Raw genomic sequence first — 14,916 nt, forward strand, 5'->3', positions numbered from 1 at the left:
TTTTTTAGACCTAAATTTAAAATATTCAATCGTACTGTAATTTTTAGTATAAAAGGATCAATAATAGTTTTAAATCTATACCAAGACCAACATAATAGATGCACAATTATGAGAAAAAAATAATAAAAATTGACCAAAAAATATCCTTCCCAAATTCTATCCAAACCTCCAAACTGTGTTCAAATTGATGGAAAGGAAAGCATAAAGAAAGAAAAAGAGGAAAGAAAGAACAAAATGAATGATGAAAAGACAGATAAAAAAAAAAGGATGTATGTCTAAAATCCTGAATGCTCCACAACACTAAAAAGGCAGTCTAAACTCTTAATTAAAGGTAGGAATAGCTTGACCAAACAACAAAGAAAAGTTGATAGAAAAATCCCAAAAGTTAACAAAGAAGAGCTAACAAACTTTAACAAGTTGCATGCATGATAATGATAATATTCAATAGCACAAAGACAAAAACCTTATTGTTAACATTTCACAGCTAGCTTCTCTTTTTCCTTTTGTTTCTCCCTTTTCAAACTTATTCCTTCTCCCGCTGTTTCATAAAAATTAAGAAAATGGCTATGTCAGGGTCATAGACTTTTAGGGACTAAAACTATAATTTTTTAACAGTAGAGTTTTCAAAAAAATAATATTGAAATAAATTAGTATAAAATAGAAGTAAGTTAATTACCGTGTCAGATTTCTGTAATTTCCTTTAAATTATTTATTTAGGAGATGTATCATTTGAGACATATTGATGTCTATCATAAGTTAAGTTGTTCCTAAAACTCTTTATGGGAAAGTGACTAGTTAGCTACCAGCAGGAATTGGACTCAATTGACTACTGTAGACCTACAAAAATTTCAAATTGTGCCTTCACTTCTTGTGGACTGTTCTTTTTATCTACGAGGAAGATGAAAATTATTGTAACGATTGCGTCGATAATAATATATAATTATTATTTTATTTATAAAATAAAATAAATAGGTTGTTTATAAATTTTTATATTTAATTTTTTTTTTCTATTATAAAATTATAAAATTAAAATAATAATTATTTTATTAATAAAATAAAAATTTGAGCGAATTAAATCGGTTAATTATCTTTATAGTGATAGAAGTAGAAGTTAGAAAAAGAGGGTGACAATTCAAAATTGTTGTCCTTTTCTTGTCTCTTATGTTTCTCTCATGGGATGATGCTTCTTTCCTTTTGTACCTTTCGGCGCTTAATAGATCTTCTCACTCACACCCCCACCACCATCATCACTTTGCCTTGTTGTTTGACCATTGTTTTGAATCTATTATTTACTCATTTAACTCTTTTAATACGCTCTTCATAATCATAATTAATTAATTAATTAATTAATTAATACTTTTTAATGATTGTTAAAAGAGAGATATGATTATCAGAACTGCCCTGGAATTAGTAATTCTGATTCATTAGATGGATAATTGATTTGAATAAAATAATTTTAAAAAAGGAAATATAAGAGAAATACAAAAACTGAATTTTTTTTTATAAAAAAACAAGAAAAAAAAGAGGCACCCATGTGATGCAATTAGCCAAACATTTCTGCTGGTCTTAATTAGCGGCTCTGCCTAACCTGACACGGCTTAGTGGATAGCTGCTAGAATTAGGTGCTCATGGGGTGGCAGGCAGAATTTTTTTTTTTAAATATATGAAAATAAATAATTCTAAAACATTTAAAGATAAATATGATAAATATTTAAATCTTAACTCTAGGACATTTTTTTTAAAAAAATATCAATGCTTTATTCTCTTTTTTTCTCCCTTTAACTGGATTCTTTGTTCTCTTAAATATGAATTTAAAATTATAACAATTTTAAAAATCGGTATATTAAAAGTCAATTAAAATTTTAAACCATCAATTTCAACCTGAAATCAAGTCGAACCCCAACCTAGAGAAAGGCATAAGCTTAACAGCAAGGGGCATAATCTACGGAGGTGCAACAAAAAAACAAGTCTGAGGTAAAAAAAAAAAAAAAAATTATATTATAGTTCTTGAAATTTAATAAAATTTACAATTTAATTTTTATTTATTTAATATTAAATTTTTATTTCATTAATAAAATAATTATTTTATTAATTTTATCGTTAAATAACTATTAATTAAAAAATTAATTTAAATTAAGAGATTAAATTATTATATATATTAAAATTATAAAAATAAAATTATCAAACTAAATTATTATAATTTAATAATAAATTTTAATAAAAAACTATTTTATTAATAAAAATTTTAAAAAATTATATTATTTATTATCAAAATAATAAAAATTAAATTATAAATTTTACTAAATTTTAAAAATTATACTATAAATTACTCTTATCGAAAAAAAGTGCCACGACAGGAAAAGAGGTATAATTTTCCAATTAATACGCAAATGAATTGACCTCCAATAATTCTATAAATTATTTTTTTTCAATAAATAGACTCGATTGTTTGTCTTTATGCGTATTGTAGTCCAAGTACATACGTATATGTATTTCTTTACCGATAAATACGCTCAGAGTTGTCAACTCATGGCCGTTGTCTGAAGCCACGTTTTATGCCTGTGAAATATGCCAACATATGTGATCTGAAATTAAGTTTTATTTTTCAGATATTTCACACGTGTGAACCTGTCTTACGTATGACAATTTCTTTTTTGATTGTAACGTATAACAATTTCTACTTCTCAAGCAAACCTTATCTTCAAATACTTTCATTACTATATTATTTTTATGTTAATTTTTACAAGAAAAATCATAAATGCTTTACAACTATATTCCTCTTAGGGCTGTGCAATCGGTCGGTTCGGTTCCGAACCAAACCGAACCGATAAAATCGAAAATCGATTTGTTAAAATTTGTAAAACCGAAAAAACTGATTATGAAGGTATAATCGAACCGAATCGAACCGATAAAATTCGATTCGGTTCGGTTCGGTTCGGTTCAAACCGAAATTTGTATTTTTTTTTAATTTTTTATCTCAAAAAATAAAATTAATAAACAATTAAGAAATAAAATTAATAAACAATTAAAATGGGTTGTCCCCTTTCTCTTCTTCGCATCTTTCAGACATGGCTACGCTCAATAAGAACCCAGAATAGCGAAGTTGCAGTGAGCAGGACCTCTCTTTCTTTCACCAAAGGTGATCCTAACCCATACTCAACCCAAGACAAACAAATATTAAAAGTAACACAAATTGCCAAACTGCAAAACCATATTCAAATCCACTGGTACAAAAAGAAAAAAGAAAAAAGAAAGAAAGAAAACACAGAGAGGAAGAAAAAGAAACCATATTCAAATCCACTGGTACAAAAAGAAAAAAGAAAGAAAGAAAACACAGAGAGGAAGAAAAAGAGAGACCTGAACGGGATTGCAACGGTGAACAAAAACGAGAAGCTGAACGAAGTCGCTGATGTGAGAAGTTACTTTGGAGAGATCGATAAGCGGTCCATACTAGTATCTCTGCTCTCAAGAGATCAGTCCACGGAGTCGACGGGAAAGAGGTTGATGGTCGACGGTCGACGGTCGACGGTCGACGAGAAAAAGATTGACGATCGGGGGGAATCGGGATTGAGGAGAACAGGGGTTCGGGGGGGGGGAATCGGGAGATTGGAGAATGGGATTGAGGGGTTCGGCGAAAGGGATGGACTCAGAGAGTGCTGGGTTGGGTTGGGTATAATAGGTCTCACAGAGTGCTGGGTTGGGTTGGGCAACTAAATCGGTTTTTTCGGTTTGATCGGTTATTTAACATGTTTAAACCGAACCGAACCGAAAACCGAATAATTTTAAATATACTAACCGAACCAAACCGATCATCCCGATTAACCGAACCGAAAAACCGAAATTAATCGGTTCGGTTCGGTTTTTCGGTTTAAACCGAAATCTGCACAGGCCTAATTCCTCTAATTCAAAATTTACAATTTTATATTAATTCTTAATGTTTGAAACTTTTTGTAACACAAAAAACAAAAAGGTTTTGGACAGTTACGAGAGTTTAAAAAATTATTATAAAAAACTCAAACTCTAAAATTAGGTGTAACTAAATAAGAAGCGTAAATAAACATTCTGATTGATGAAATTGTAATTCAACATAGCAAAATTATAGCTAGAAATGAGAGAAAAAAGGTTTATATGATTGAATTGAAGAAAATAATGAATTGAATAACTCTACAGTCTTTATATATAAGGAACTGTAAACTAGTAGAAAAACAAGAAAGCTATAAAATGAAAATTCACGTATGCCTAACTAAATAAATTAGTTATTCAGCTCAGCTTAAATTATATTGGTTCCGTAATACCTCCGCAAGCCGGAGAATATATATTGAGTATTTCCAGTTTGGACTGGAAGCTTGAAAACAAAACAGGGCAAGAACTTTATAAAAATATGTACAAGCTGATCTATGGTAGACATGTGAAGTAACTTCACCAATCCTTGTTGCACCTTCTCTCTTACAATATGACAATCCAACTCGATATGCTTAATACATCCATGAAAAGTTAGATTGGCTGCAATGTGCAATGTAGACTACTTGAAAATTTGGCAACAAATATATAAGCCATTGTATCTCAAAGGTGGCAGATGCCATTGCACGATATTCAGCCTCAGTTGAAGAGTTAGAAACAACATTCTGTTAGGAAATTCAGAAATTTACTACAACCTAAACACGCAGCGGAAAAATTAAAATCTCTGATTTCTTTTTTGAAATCCGTGTGCTTCGTTTAATTCGAAAGAAATGATAAGCTACTAATCTGTTAGACACGACGAGAAGATACAATCCCGGACTCAAGGTGCTGCTTTTTTAACGAACACCCGCTATGGTATCCACACAAACGTCTCTTATCCTTCTAAAGTGCTAGCTCTCTCAAGGATGGATAGATTATGTGCTCCACAATCTGCAACTGTTAGATTGAATTTTCTAAAAAAACGTTTTTTTCATGATTCGTAGAAGGAGTTTTTATACGTTTCAGTGTTTTGTTTTTTCACAACTCTTTTCGTAAAAGAGTTGTGTTCAGAACCCACTATCACGATCTCACAGATACTCAAATATCTTTTGTGATAGAGTTGTGTTCATAACCAACTACCACAATCTTGCAGATACTCAAATATCTTATGTGATAGAGTTCTTTATCTGTAACAATTACAGATAGACTGCAGATTCTTTTAAATATTATTATCTTATAATAATAAATAATTAATATTAATAATAATAACACTTTATTATTAATAATTATATTAATTGGCCTTTAGCTCATTAATATAGCACATCAACAATGTTCTTATGCGTGACCCAATAGGCTCACATTAATTGGCAATAGGCCCAGTCCCACAAGGCCCATAAATCATAAGCGGCCTCTAGCAAGATATTATGACTATTCAACTAATATGAGGATCGATAGTCCGATAAAGGCTAATAAATAGAACATGTATTAATCCCTTTATCACACGATATCTAGTTTGAACATAAGTCATGGTCAATGTCAAACTTATAATATTCAAACTTATGATTTCTCGATCTCTAAGTAGACTGATAAATTCAAATGATATTGATCACACTATCAATTCATTTGAGCACGGTCATACATTTCTCAGTCTCACTTATCGAGGGGCCCAGAAGATATCTCTCTCAAAGAGATGGACAAATTCTATCTTGATTGTTTAATATCCTCTACATAATTTCTATTATACTCAATCATAACCTTATGATTGTCCGATTAAAGACAATGTTTGGTTATGTCAAAACATAACAGTCCTTATGTTGGAAATTATGACAATCTCAAGTCAAAGGATTAAGACATAACTACTTTGAGATTCACTTATGACAATAATCCATGTAGTGATCTCAATGCGGGTCCATCCAATACTTTGTTCTCTAACAAGTATATATGATTATTGAATTATATAAACATATACATAATTATCTCATGATTATCAATCAATAATCATACTAGCTATATTTTATTATTATTAACATAATAATAAGTAACTAGGGATGATAATCATTATTATGTAACATGCAAACAAATAATAATGATAAAAATCTCGTTTATTAATAACCAAAACAACATACAAAAAGGCTCAATCTAATACTCAAAGACCTAGTGTGCTGATCATGCTTAACCTGTGAGAGAGGCTTGGTTAGTAGATTTGCAATGTTGTCATTTGTGTCTACTTTGCATATTTTGATATCTCCTCTATCAATGATCTCTCGAATAAGGTGATATCGTTTGAGTATATACTTAGATCTCTGATGAGATCTGGGCTCCTTCGCCTGTGCTATGGCACTATTGTTATCACAATAAAGGTCCATAGGATTTGCAATGCTGGGAACCACTCCTAACTCTATGATGAATTTCTTCAACCAGACTGCCTCTTTAGCTGCATCTAATGCTGCTATATACTCAGCTTCTGTTGTAGAATCTGCTACAGTGCTCTGTTTGGAACTTTTCCAACTAACAACTCCACTATTTAAAGTGAATACAAATCCTGACTGCGATCTGAAGTCATCTATGTCGGTTTGAAAACTAGCATCTGTGTAACCTTTTACAAGTAGTGTTGGAAAATCCCGAGATTATTGCAACCCAAATTGCGCAGTGGAAAAATAAAAATCTCTGATTTCCTTTCCCAGCATCCGAGTGCTTCGTTTATTTCATAAGAAGGATATGAGACTAACCTGTTAATCTCGTTCAAAAGATACAATGGCGGACTGATGGTGCTGCCTTTTCAAACGAACACCCTCTATGGTATCCACACGAACGTCTTCTATCCTTCTAGAGTGCTAGCTCTCTCAAAGATGGATAGATTATGTGCTCCACAATCTGCAACTGTTAGACTGAATTTTTTCCAAAAATTAATATCATCTCCACAATTCGTAGAAGGAGTATTTATATGTTTCAGTCTTTTATTTTTCTCACAACTCTTTTCCCAAAAAAGTTGTGTTCAGAACCCACTATCACAATCTCGCAGATACTCAAATATCTTATGTAATAGAGTCATTTATCTGTAACAGTTACAGATAGATTTGCAGATCTTTTAAATATTATTATCTCATATAATAAATAATTAATAATTAATATTATTAATAATAATAACACTTTATTATTATTAATTATATTAATGATTAATAATAATAATACTTTATTATTATTAATTATATTAATGGGCTTTTAGCCCATTAATGTGTCATAGCACATCAACAACGTTCTTTTGTGTGTGACCCAATAGGCTCACATTAATTGGCAATAGGTCCAGTCCCACAAGGCCCATAAGTCATAAGTGGCCTCTAGTAAGACATTATGACTACCTAACTAATATGAGGATCAATAGTCCGATAAAATCTAATAAATAGAACATGTATTAATCCTTTTGTCACACGATATCTCGTTTGAACATAAGTCATGATCAATGTCAAACTTATATCATGATAAAATTGTGATTAAACATAACAAAACTATAACTAGAAATGAGAGAAAAGGATTTTTTTTTTATTGAATTGAAGAAGATAATGAGCCGAGTAAAGTCATAAAATGAAATCCATGTGTACATAACTAAATAAATTAGTTATTCAGCTCACCTTGAATCACATTAGTATCTTTATATGGGTGATCCCAAAATTTTCATTGTTATGCTTTCATGGCCACCAAAAAGATTTATCAATAAAGAACAATATCAAGTTTAAATTGCTGGAGTTGAAGAAAATTGTAGTAAAATATTCGGTAAGGCTTAAAAAATTATATGTATTGGTAGATTTTGGATAGAGGAATTGGGTAACCACAAGGAAGGCCAGCCAAACTATCAAAGAGATGGTCCAAACAACATGCGAGATTGGATCTTTCTGCAACAAATTTCAGAGTATTACTAACAAAATGAAAATCCATTCTTTATGGGATTTGACATTCTAAATTGGAGAATAAAGCAAAACAAAGGAAAAACATAAAAAAAAAAAAAACTGAAAATACAACTTAAGAGAAAAATAAACGATAGAGAATAGGAAATCGATAGCTTAAAGACCGAATCCGCTTTCAGAAAATGATTCTTTTAAGAAAAAGGAGGAAAATATTTATACAGAAAACTTTTTTCAAATCATTGAATAAATATTATGAACATAAAATCATTTTGATTCATAAAAATAATATCAAAATATAACATTCAACTTTATATTTTATTGTAAAATTCAAAATAAATAAATTCAAATAAATAATATACAAAATTAATTTTATTTAATACAATGTACAAAGTTGACAATTACTATAAATAATTTTTTTCAGTGCATAAAAACTAATTTGAAAATATCTCTAACAATAAATATTTATCCCTTCCTTTCTACACATCATTTGCCGCTGAGATACAGAGGGTTGTTCTCCATACATCGTTTGAACTCAATGATTTAAATAAATATTTTATCAAAAGGTGATATATAAGAAAAGTGTGATTATTGTTTCAACATACTCATAATGCACTGTAACAAAGCGATATATAATTATATATATACACTAAATTGATGTCATAGATTAATCTTTTACAAAAAAAATAATTACAAAAGAATTCTAGCTTGTGAGAAATTTAATATTTCAGTAAGTAATTAAAAATAAGAAGTGAATTATTTATATTATGAGAGATGGATCGTCTTCAAGAATAGTCTTTTAAGAGGGAGAAATTAAAGTTAAAAAAAAAGATAAATATATTTATTTTTTTAATATTAGGCAGAAAAAGTTATTTTATAATAATTTAAATTGGTTTAAATTAGTAAAATTAAAAATATTCAATTAAATTTTAATTATAAGCTAAATTTTAAAATATTTATGATGCGGTCGGAAAATAAAACTGTATTATGATTAGCTAAATCCGTAAAAAAGAGATTGTAAGGTGATGGGTGTCCATAGCGGCCACTCTTAGCTCAAGTCGGAGAATATGACGAATATAGAATTTGAGAGTAATTATGTAGAAGAATATGACGAATGTATAATTTGAGAATAGCTGTGCAGAAGAATTGTATATCTTTATTTACGTGATAATTTCCTTTTATACTGTAAGAAAATTGAGTAAATATAATATTTTTTATAATCCGTTGATGATGTGGTCGATTATTTAATAAAGGATCCCGTCGGATTAACTAGTCAGAAATCTTGTTATTACAGGCATAACGAAAATTTGTTGGATTTTGTTTGCTAACAATTACTTTATACTGAGACTAGACCTATTCGAATGAGAGCGAATCTTAATGATGAATTGGGTGTTAAGATATCCGAGTCTTTTTTTTTATCGGGTAGACCGTATTATTTATTTATCGTAACTTTGACACGTGACCTTATTTTGTGGTAATAGCCCACGATTTATTTTAAGTGATTGTTGTGTAATATTAATTTAATATTAATTTATTATAAGTAATTAAAAATAATGAAAAAGGGTGGGAAATATATTAATAATTGAAATAGAATATTATTGAGTAAGATTAAACGATTAGAATTGAGAGAGAGAATGATTACTTATTTAAAAGGAGAAGGTACCAAAGAAACATTAATTGTAGTTAATGTAATGTACTTAAAGAGATGGTCGAGGGATTTTATCTTTAAAGTAAGCAAAGGTGAGAAGCAGCACATGCCAATTCCTGAAAAAGTTGGGTCCAAAAATGCAACAACTACTAGTCAAATCTAACACTGCAAAAGTTGCCACTCTTCCTCCCTTTGCTTTATCTCCCTTTAAAACTTGTGGGGTAACCCTTCTGTTTAATAATCTTTTTAACTTTTTTTATTTTATTTTACTATTAAGAGAAATTATTTAGCCTTATTAATTTGAGATCTCAATTTTAAATAAATATTAAAATATTTTTTATATTTTAAAAAATCTACTAATTATTTTCTTCATTAATTTTAATTGATAAATATTAAAAAAAATATAAAATATTTTCGATGCACAGTATTTAATTAGTATATTTAAAAAAAATGAATTAATGTATTTTTAAAAACTAAAGGGTCAATTACTAATGTGTTTATATAGACCGTAAATACTAAATAATAAATATATTAATTAATAAATTTTTTAAAATTTTATAAATATTTTAATATATTTTTTAAAATTAATAGATTAATTAATAAATTTCACTGTATCTCATTTAATATTATTATTAAATTTGGCTGAGTTTAGTCTCAATCCTTGCTTCCTTTTTTGTTTTGCTTGCCTACAAGAGATGTCGGCCACATCTCCACCCATATAATTATAATAATATCTTTTCTTTCCTCCTTGACGTGTTGCTGCTTTGACTGAGGGACTTCCCCCATATGGTCCTATATATTGTTATGCTATGCATTCACTCAATTTGAATTTTTTTTTCTAAATTCTAATCTTATATTTAACTGTAATATTGTGCTTGTGAATAAATAAATCTTGAGGTTATGGGTTGTTCTTATTAACCAATTAAATAATTTATAAGAACAAAAAAAAATTATTTAGTAACAATTATTATAATGCTCAAGCCAATAATCTAAAAAAATTAAGAGTGAAAGATAATTTTTAAAAATTTAAAGACTTTGTAAATTTTGGAAAATATGTATTTGCTAGGTTAGTGTCACTCTATTTATATAATATATGGAAACAATCACTTTCTGTAAAATTTAAAAAGGAAATTTATTATTTAGTTAGAGCGTACTAGCATTATTAATAAGTCAGTTTCTGCATTTTTGAAAATTTATTAAAATATTTTTATTTTTTTTCCGTTAATATAATAATCTTTCCGTCAATATAATAATTCTTTCATCATTTTTTTCAGTTAAAAATAGATAAAGATTGAGAGAATTTTTAAAATCTAATTTTACTCTCAAATAAAACTCCTTATTTAATTATTGGATATTATTATTATTAATAAGTCAGTTCCTACATTTTAAGAAATCTATTAAAACGTCATTACTTTTTAAGGAAAAAAAAGAAAAAAAAAAAAAAAAAAAAAAGAAGAAAGAAAAAGAAAAGAAAAAGAAGGAGAAAGAGAAGGAGAAGCAGAAGAAGAAATGATAATGATGAAGAAGAAAAAGAAGAAGAAGAATATGAAGAATCACCTCTTCCATCACCTCCGCCTTTTAAAAACCAAGAATAAAAAGAAAAATGGAAAAAAAATAAAAGAAGAAGGAAAAAATTTGCCTCCTCCTCCTTAAAAAAAAAAATAAAAAAAGAAGAAAAAAAAGAACTATAGAAAAAGAAGAAAAAGAAAAATTAAAGAAGATGATGAAGAAGAGATGAAGAAGGAGAAAAAGAAAAAGCAGTTAGAGGAAAAGGATGGGTTAATTTGATTTTTTGCTATATTTTTAATAGTATAAATAGATGGAATCACTATTTTTTGACGGAAAAAAAAAAGATAAAAATATTTTAATAAATTTCTAAAATGTAGAAACTAACTAGTTAATAATAGTAATAACTCAAAATTAAATCATAAATTTATCAATTTAAAATAGATTCCATATTTATTGGAATACTCTTTAATATTGGGTTGACAAAGTTAAAATTAAAATAACTAAGTATCTATTTGGCTGGGGTGATGGACAAATTATTGATGTGGTGTTCCTGGTGTCGTTTGGTAATGATTCTTTCAGTTAAGTATTGCCACGCTCTCAGAACAGGTGTTCACTCACCTGGAGATTCATAATTCAATGTAAGAATGTGTAATGCTTTGAGTCAATAATGGTAATCTAGCTAAAGTTCTCCCAATAATAGAGATTTTAGAATTCTAACTCTTGAGCTTCTTGGTAAAGTTTGTCCCTTTTTAAAAAACTTATGTAATTTAATCTATAATAAAAAGATTTAATGGTTTAACCATATGAATTATGTAGGGGCTTGTTTTTTTTTAGAAAAAAAAATTAATACTAACTCTACTATTCATAGAAGGCTAATCCTCCACGTGTAATTAACACTTTAAATTAATATATTTAAATTTTCTTTTATGCATTTTTACTATAAATTTATTCCGTAATGCTAATTATTTTAATAATTAATAATTTTTAATAGTGATTAATTAAATATTATAAAAAAATAATTTTTATAATTTATTCACTCAATCTTTTAAATAATATATAAAATAATTTAAATCCAGATACAAGTGTCTTGTCCTATGTAGCTAGGATTAGGAAACCTACCTTTTACTCGTAGTTATTTAATGATTATGGGAATAGGGATTTGCCTTCTGGGATGTAAGCAAGGAATCGTGATTTAAGGAAACTTTATTTTAATTTAATTTAATTAAAATTATTTAAATATAAAAATGACACCAATATTATTAATTAAAACTTTATGATAAACAACAGCAATTATTGTAATCATGAAGATTAAGTGGATACGTAATTATTATATAGTTTTGTAATTTTCTATTAATCATATAGCAATGAGGCCGCACGTGCCCCTTGACTAAGGTGATCGTTCGAAGCGTGCGGTTGAATGTCTAGGATTTGATTTTGATTCCTTTCCTTTAATTACTCCTCACCTTTCATTGGAAAGTTCTGCATTGTCATTCTCTGTAGTCAAAGATGCTAATCTCCTCTATATTGACAACAAAAACATTAAACCCTAATTTATTAAATAATTACCACTAGCATACGTTTTTAAGTTTATCTACGAATTTTTCGCAGTATTTAATTTAAATTAAAAAAATTAATCGAATTAAATTAATTTAAAATTTTAATTTAATTTTTTATATATTTTAATTTAATTTAATTTTTAATTTTAAAATTTTTAATTATTTTAATTCGATTTAATTTTAATAAAAAAAAATTAAAAAAATTGAATAGAACCGAATAATAGTATATTATTTTAATAATATAAAGAGATTAGATCATATTAAAATTAAAATATTTTAATTAAATTTTAAAATATTAAAAATAAAGTATAAAAAATAAAAAATTTATTAAAAATTCAAACCGATCAAATCGAAACGAATCGAACTGAATCAAATTGATTCGATTCAATTCAATTTCTGACTAAAATCGATTCGATTTGATTTTTATAAATACTAAAATTTTAATTTTTAATTTATTCAATTCGGTTTAATTTAAAATCAAACCGACCAAATGATCACCTCTAATTATCATACCATAAAATTTATTGACACTTTAAATATTAACTTTCTTTTATCTTACATGTAATTAATATATTTTTATAAATTAATGTTACAATATTCAGAAGTTACCGAGAAAATTTTAGTAAAATTTAATTTTCTTTTTAGTGATAAATTTTCAAATAAAATTTAAATTTAGAAAATTATTTACTAGGAATGAATCGCTGAAGAAAATTGAAAAAAAAGGAAAAACACAAATCCAACAATTTACGCTTCTGCTCTTGTAAAAATCATGTGAGTTTGGGCCTCAACGCCAAGTGAGCTTTACATGGGCCTCAGAGCCCTAAACCTTCACTCTATTTTTTTTTTCTATTCACTGATTTTTGTATTTAATCCTACATATTAATTTTCAATTTCTCGCGAAATACTTTAATTTAGATTCTGTTATTTATAGAAAATAATTTATATTTAAAAATATATTTAAAAAATATATTTTTCATTAAAATAATATATTTTTCATTATTTAATTTTCAATTTAAAAAATAAAATATATTAATAAATTTATCTAAAAGGTCTTAATAAAATTCTTAAAAAATAAAAAATGATTTTTTGAAAAAAAAATTATTTTCATTAAAATAATTTAATTTTTTTATTTAACTAAAAAAATATTTTTCATAAATTAATTTTTTTAGTGCCTAAACATTAAAATTTACCATAAAATCATAAACTAAGCTTCTTAATTTTTATCTAAAGAAATCAAAGAAATTTGCACTCCAAGGCTTAGCCTGGTGGAAAGTGCATCCTGTAGCCTTGAAAGGTCTAAGATTCGATTCCCCCAATCCCTTATTTCAAAAAAAAAAAAAATCAAAGAAATTTAGAAAACAAAATACTTTTGAATTAAATAAAACTTAAATTGAAACTTTTTGGCTAATTTGAAAATTTTTCACTCAGCTTGATAATCTGAATTAAAATTTTGATATCTTGTGACAATTCCTTGTTAAGGTTAAAATCCTAATTTGTAAATTAACTTTTTAAAATTTCATCCTATTAATAAATTGATAATTTGCACAATTACATATGTTACAAAAAAAAAAATTCAACACTTAATTTGTAGTTACTACTTTCTTCCCATTAAAACTGTTTTAATAAAATATTAAAGATTCCATATGTGGATTTTAATTTATGGTTTAGTAAGGTGAGAATTGACTCGATTGATATTAAAATCAAATCGAATTGAATAAATTAAAAATTAAAATTTTGACATTTATAAAAATTAAAACGAATTAATTTTGGTTAGAAATTGAATCAAATCGAATCAATCGATTCTGTTCGATTTGATTTGATCGGTTTGAATTTGTAATAAATTTTTTATTTTTTATATTTTATTTTGATAATTTAAAATTTAATTGGAATATTGTAACCTTATTATGATCTAATCTCTCTATATTATTGAAAATAATATATTATTATCACTAATCCATTCGATTCAGTTTTTTTGATTTTTTTCTAATCAAAATCGAACTGAACTAAAATGATAAAAAACTTTGAAATTAAAAACTAAACCAAACTGAAATGAATAAAAAAATTGAATTAAAATTTTAAATTAATTCAGTTTGATTTTTTAGTTTGAACCGAATACGCTCACCCTAAAGTTTACCATGCTTGAAAAACTAAATTATAATTAAAATTTTTAATTGTGAAGTTATAAAATTACCAATTGATTACTTAGTTAACCAAAAGTTTTTTTTTTAATAATAATAATGTGGCATGAAGGATCTACTATTTAAAATTTTTTTTCTTAAAAAAAAAAAAATATCATGCTACGTGGGATAGCATATATCCTTAATTTAATTTTAATTTTGGATAAAATTATATCTTTAAAATTATG

Source organism: Manihot esculenta, chromosome 14 (genome assembly GCF_001659605.2).
Source record: "Manihot esculenta cultivar AM560-2 chromosome 14, M.esculenta_v8, whole genome shotgun sequence".
Taxonomy (NCBI): Eukaryota; Viridiplantae; Streptophyta; class Magnoliopsida; order Malpighiales; family Euphorbiaceae; genus Manihot; species Manihot esculenta.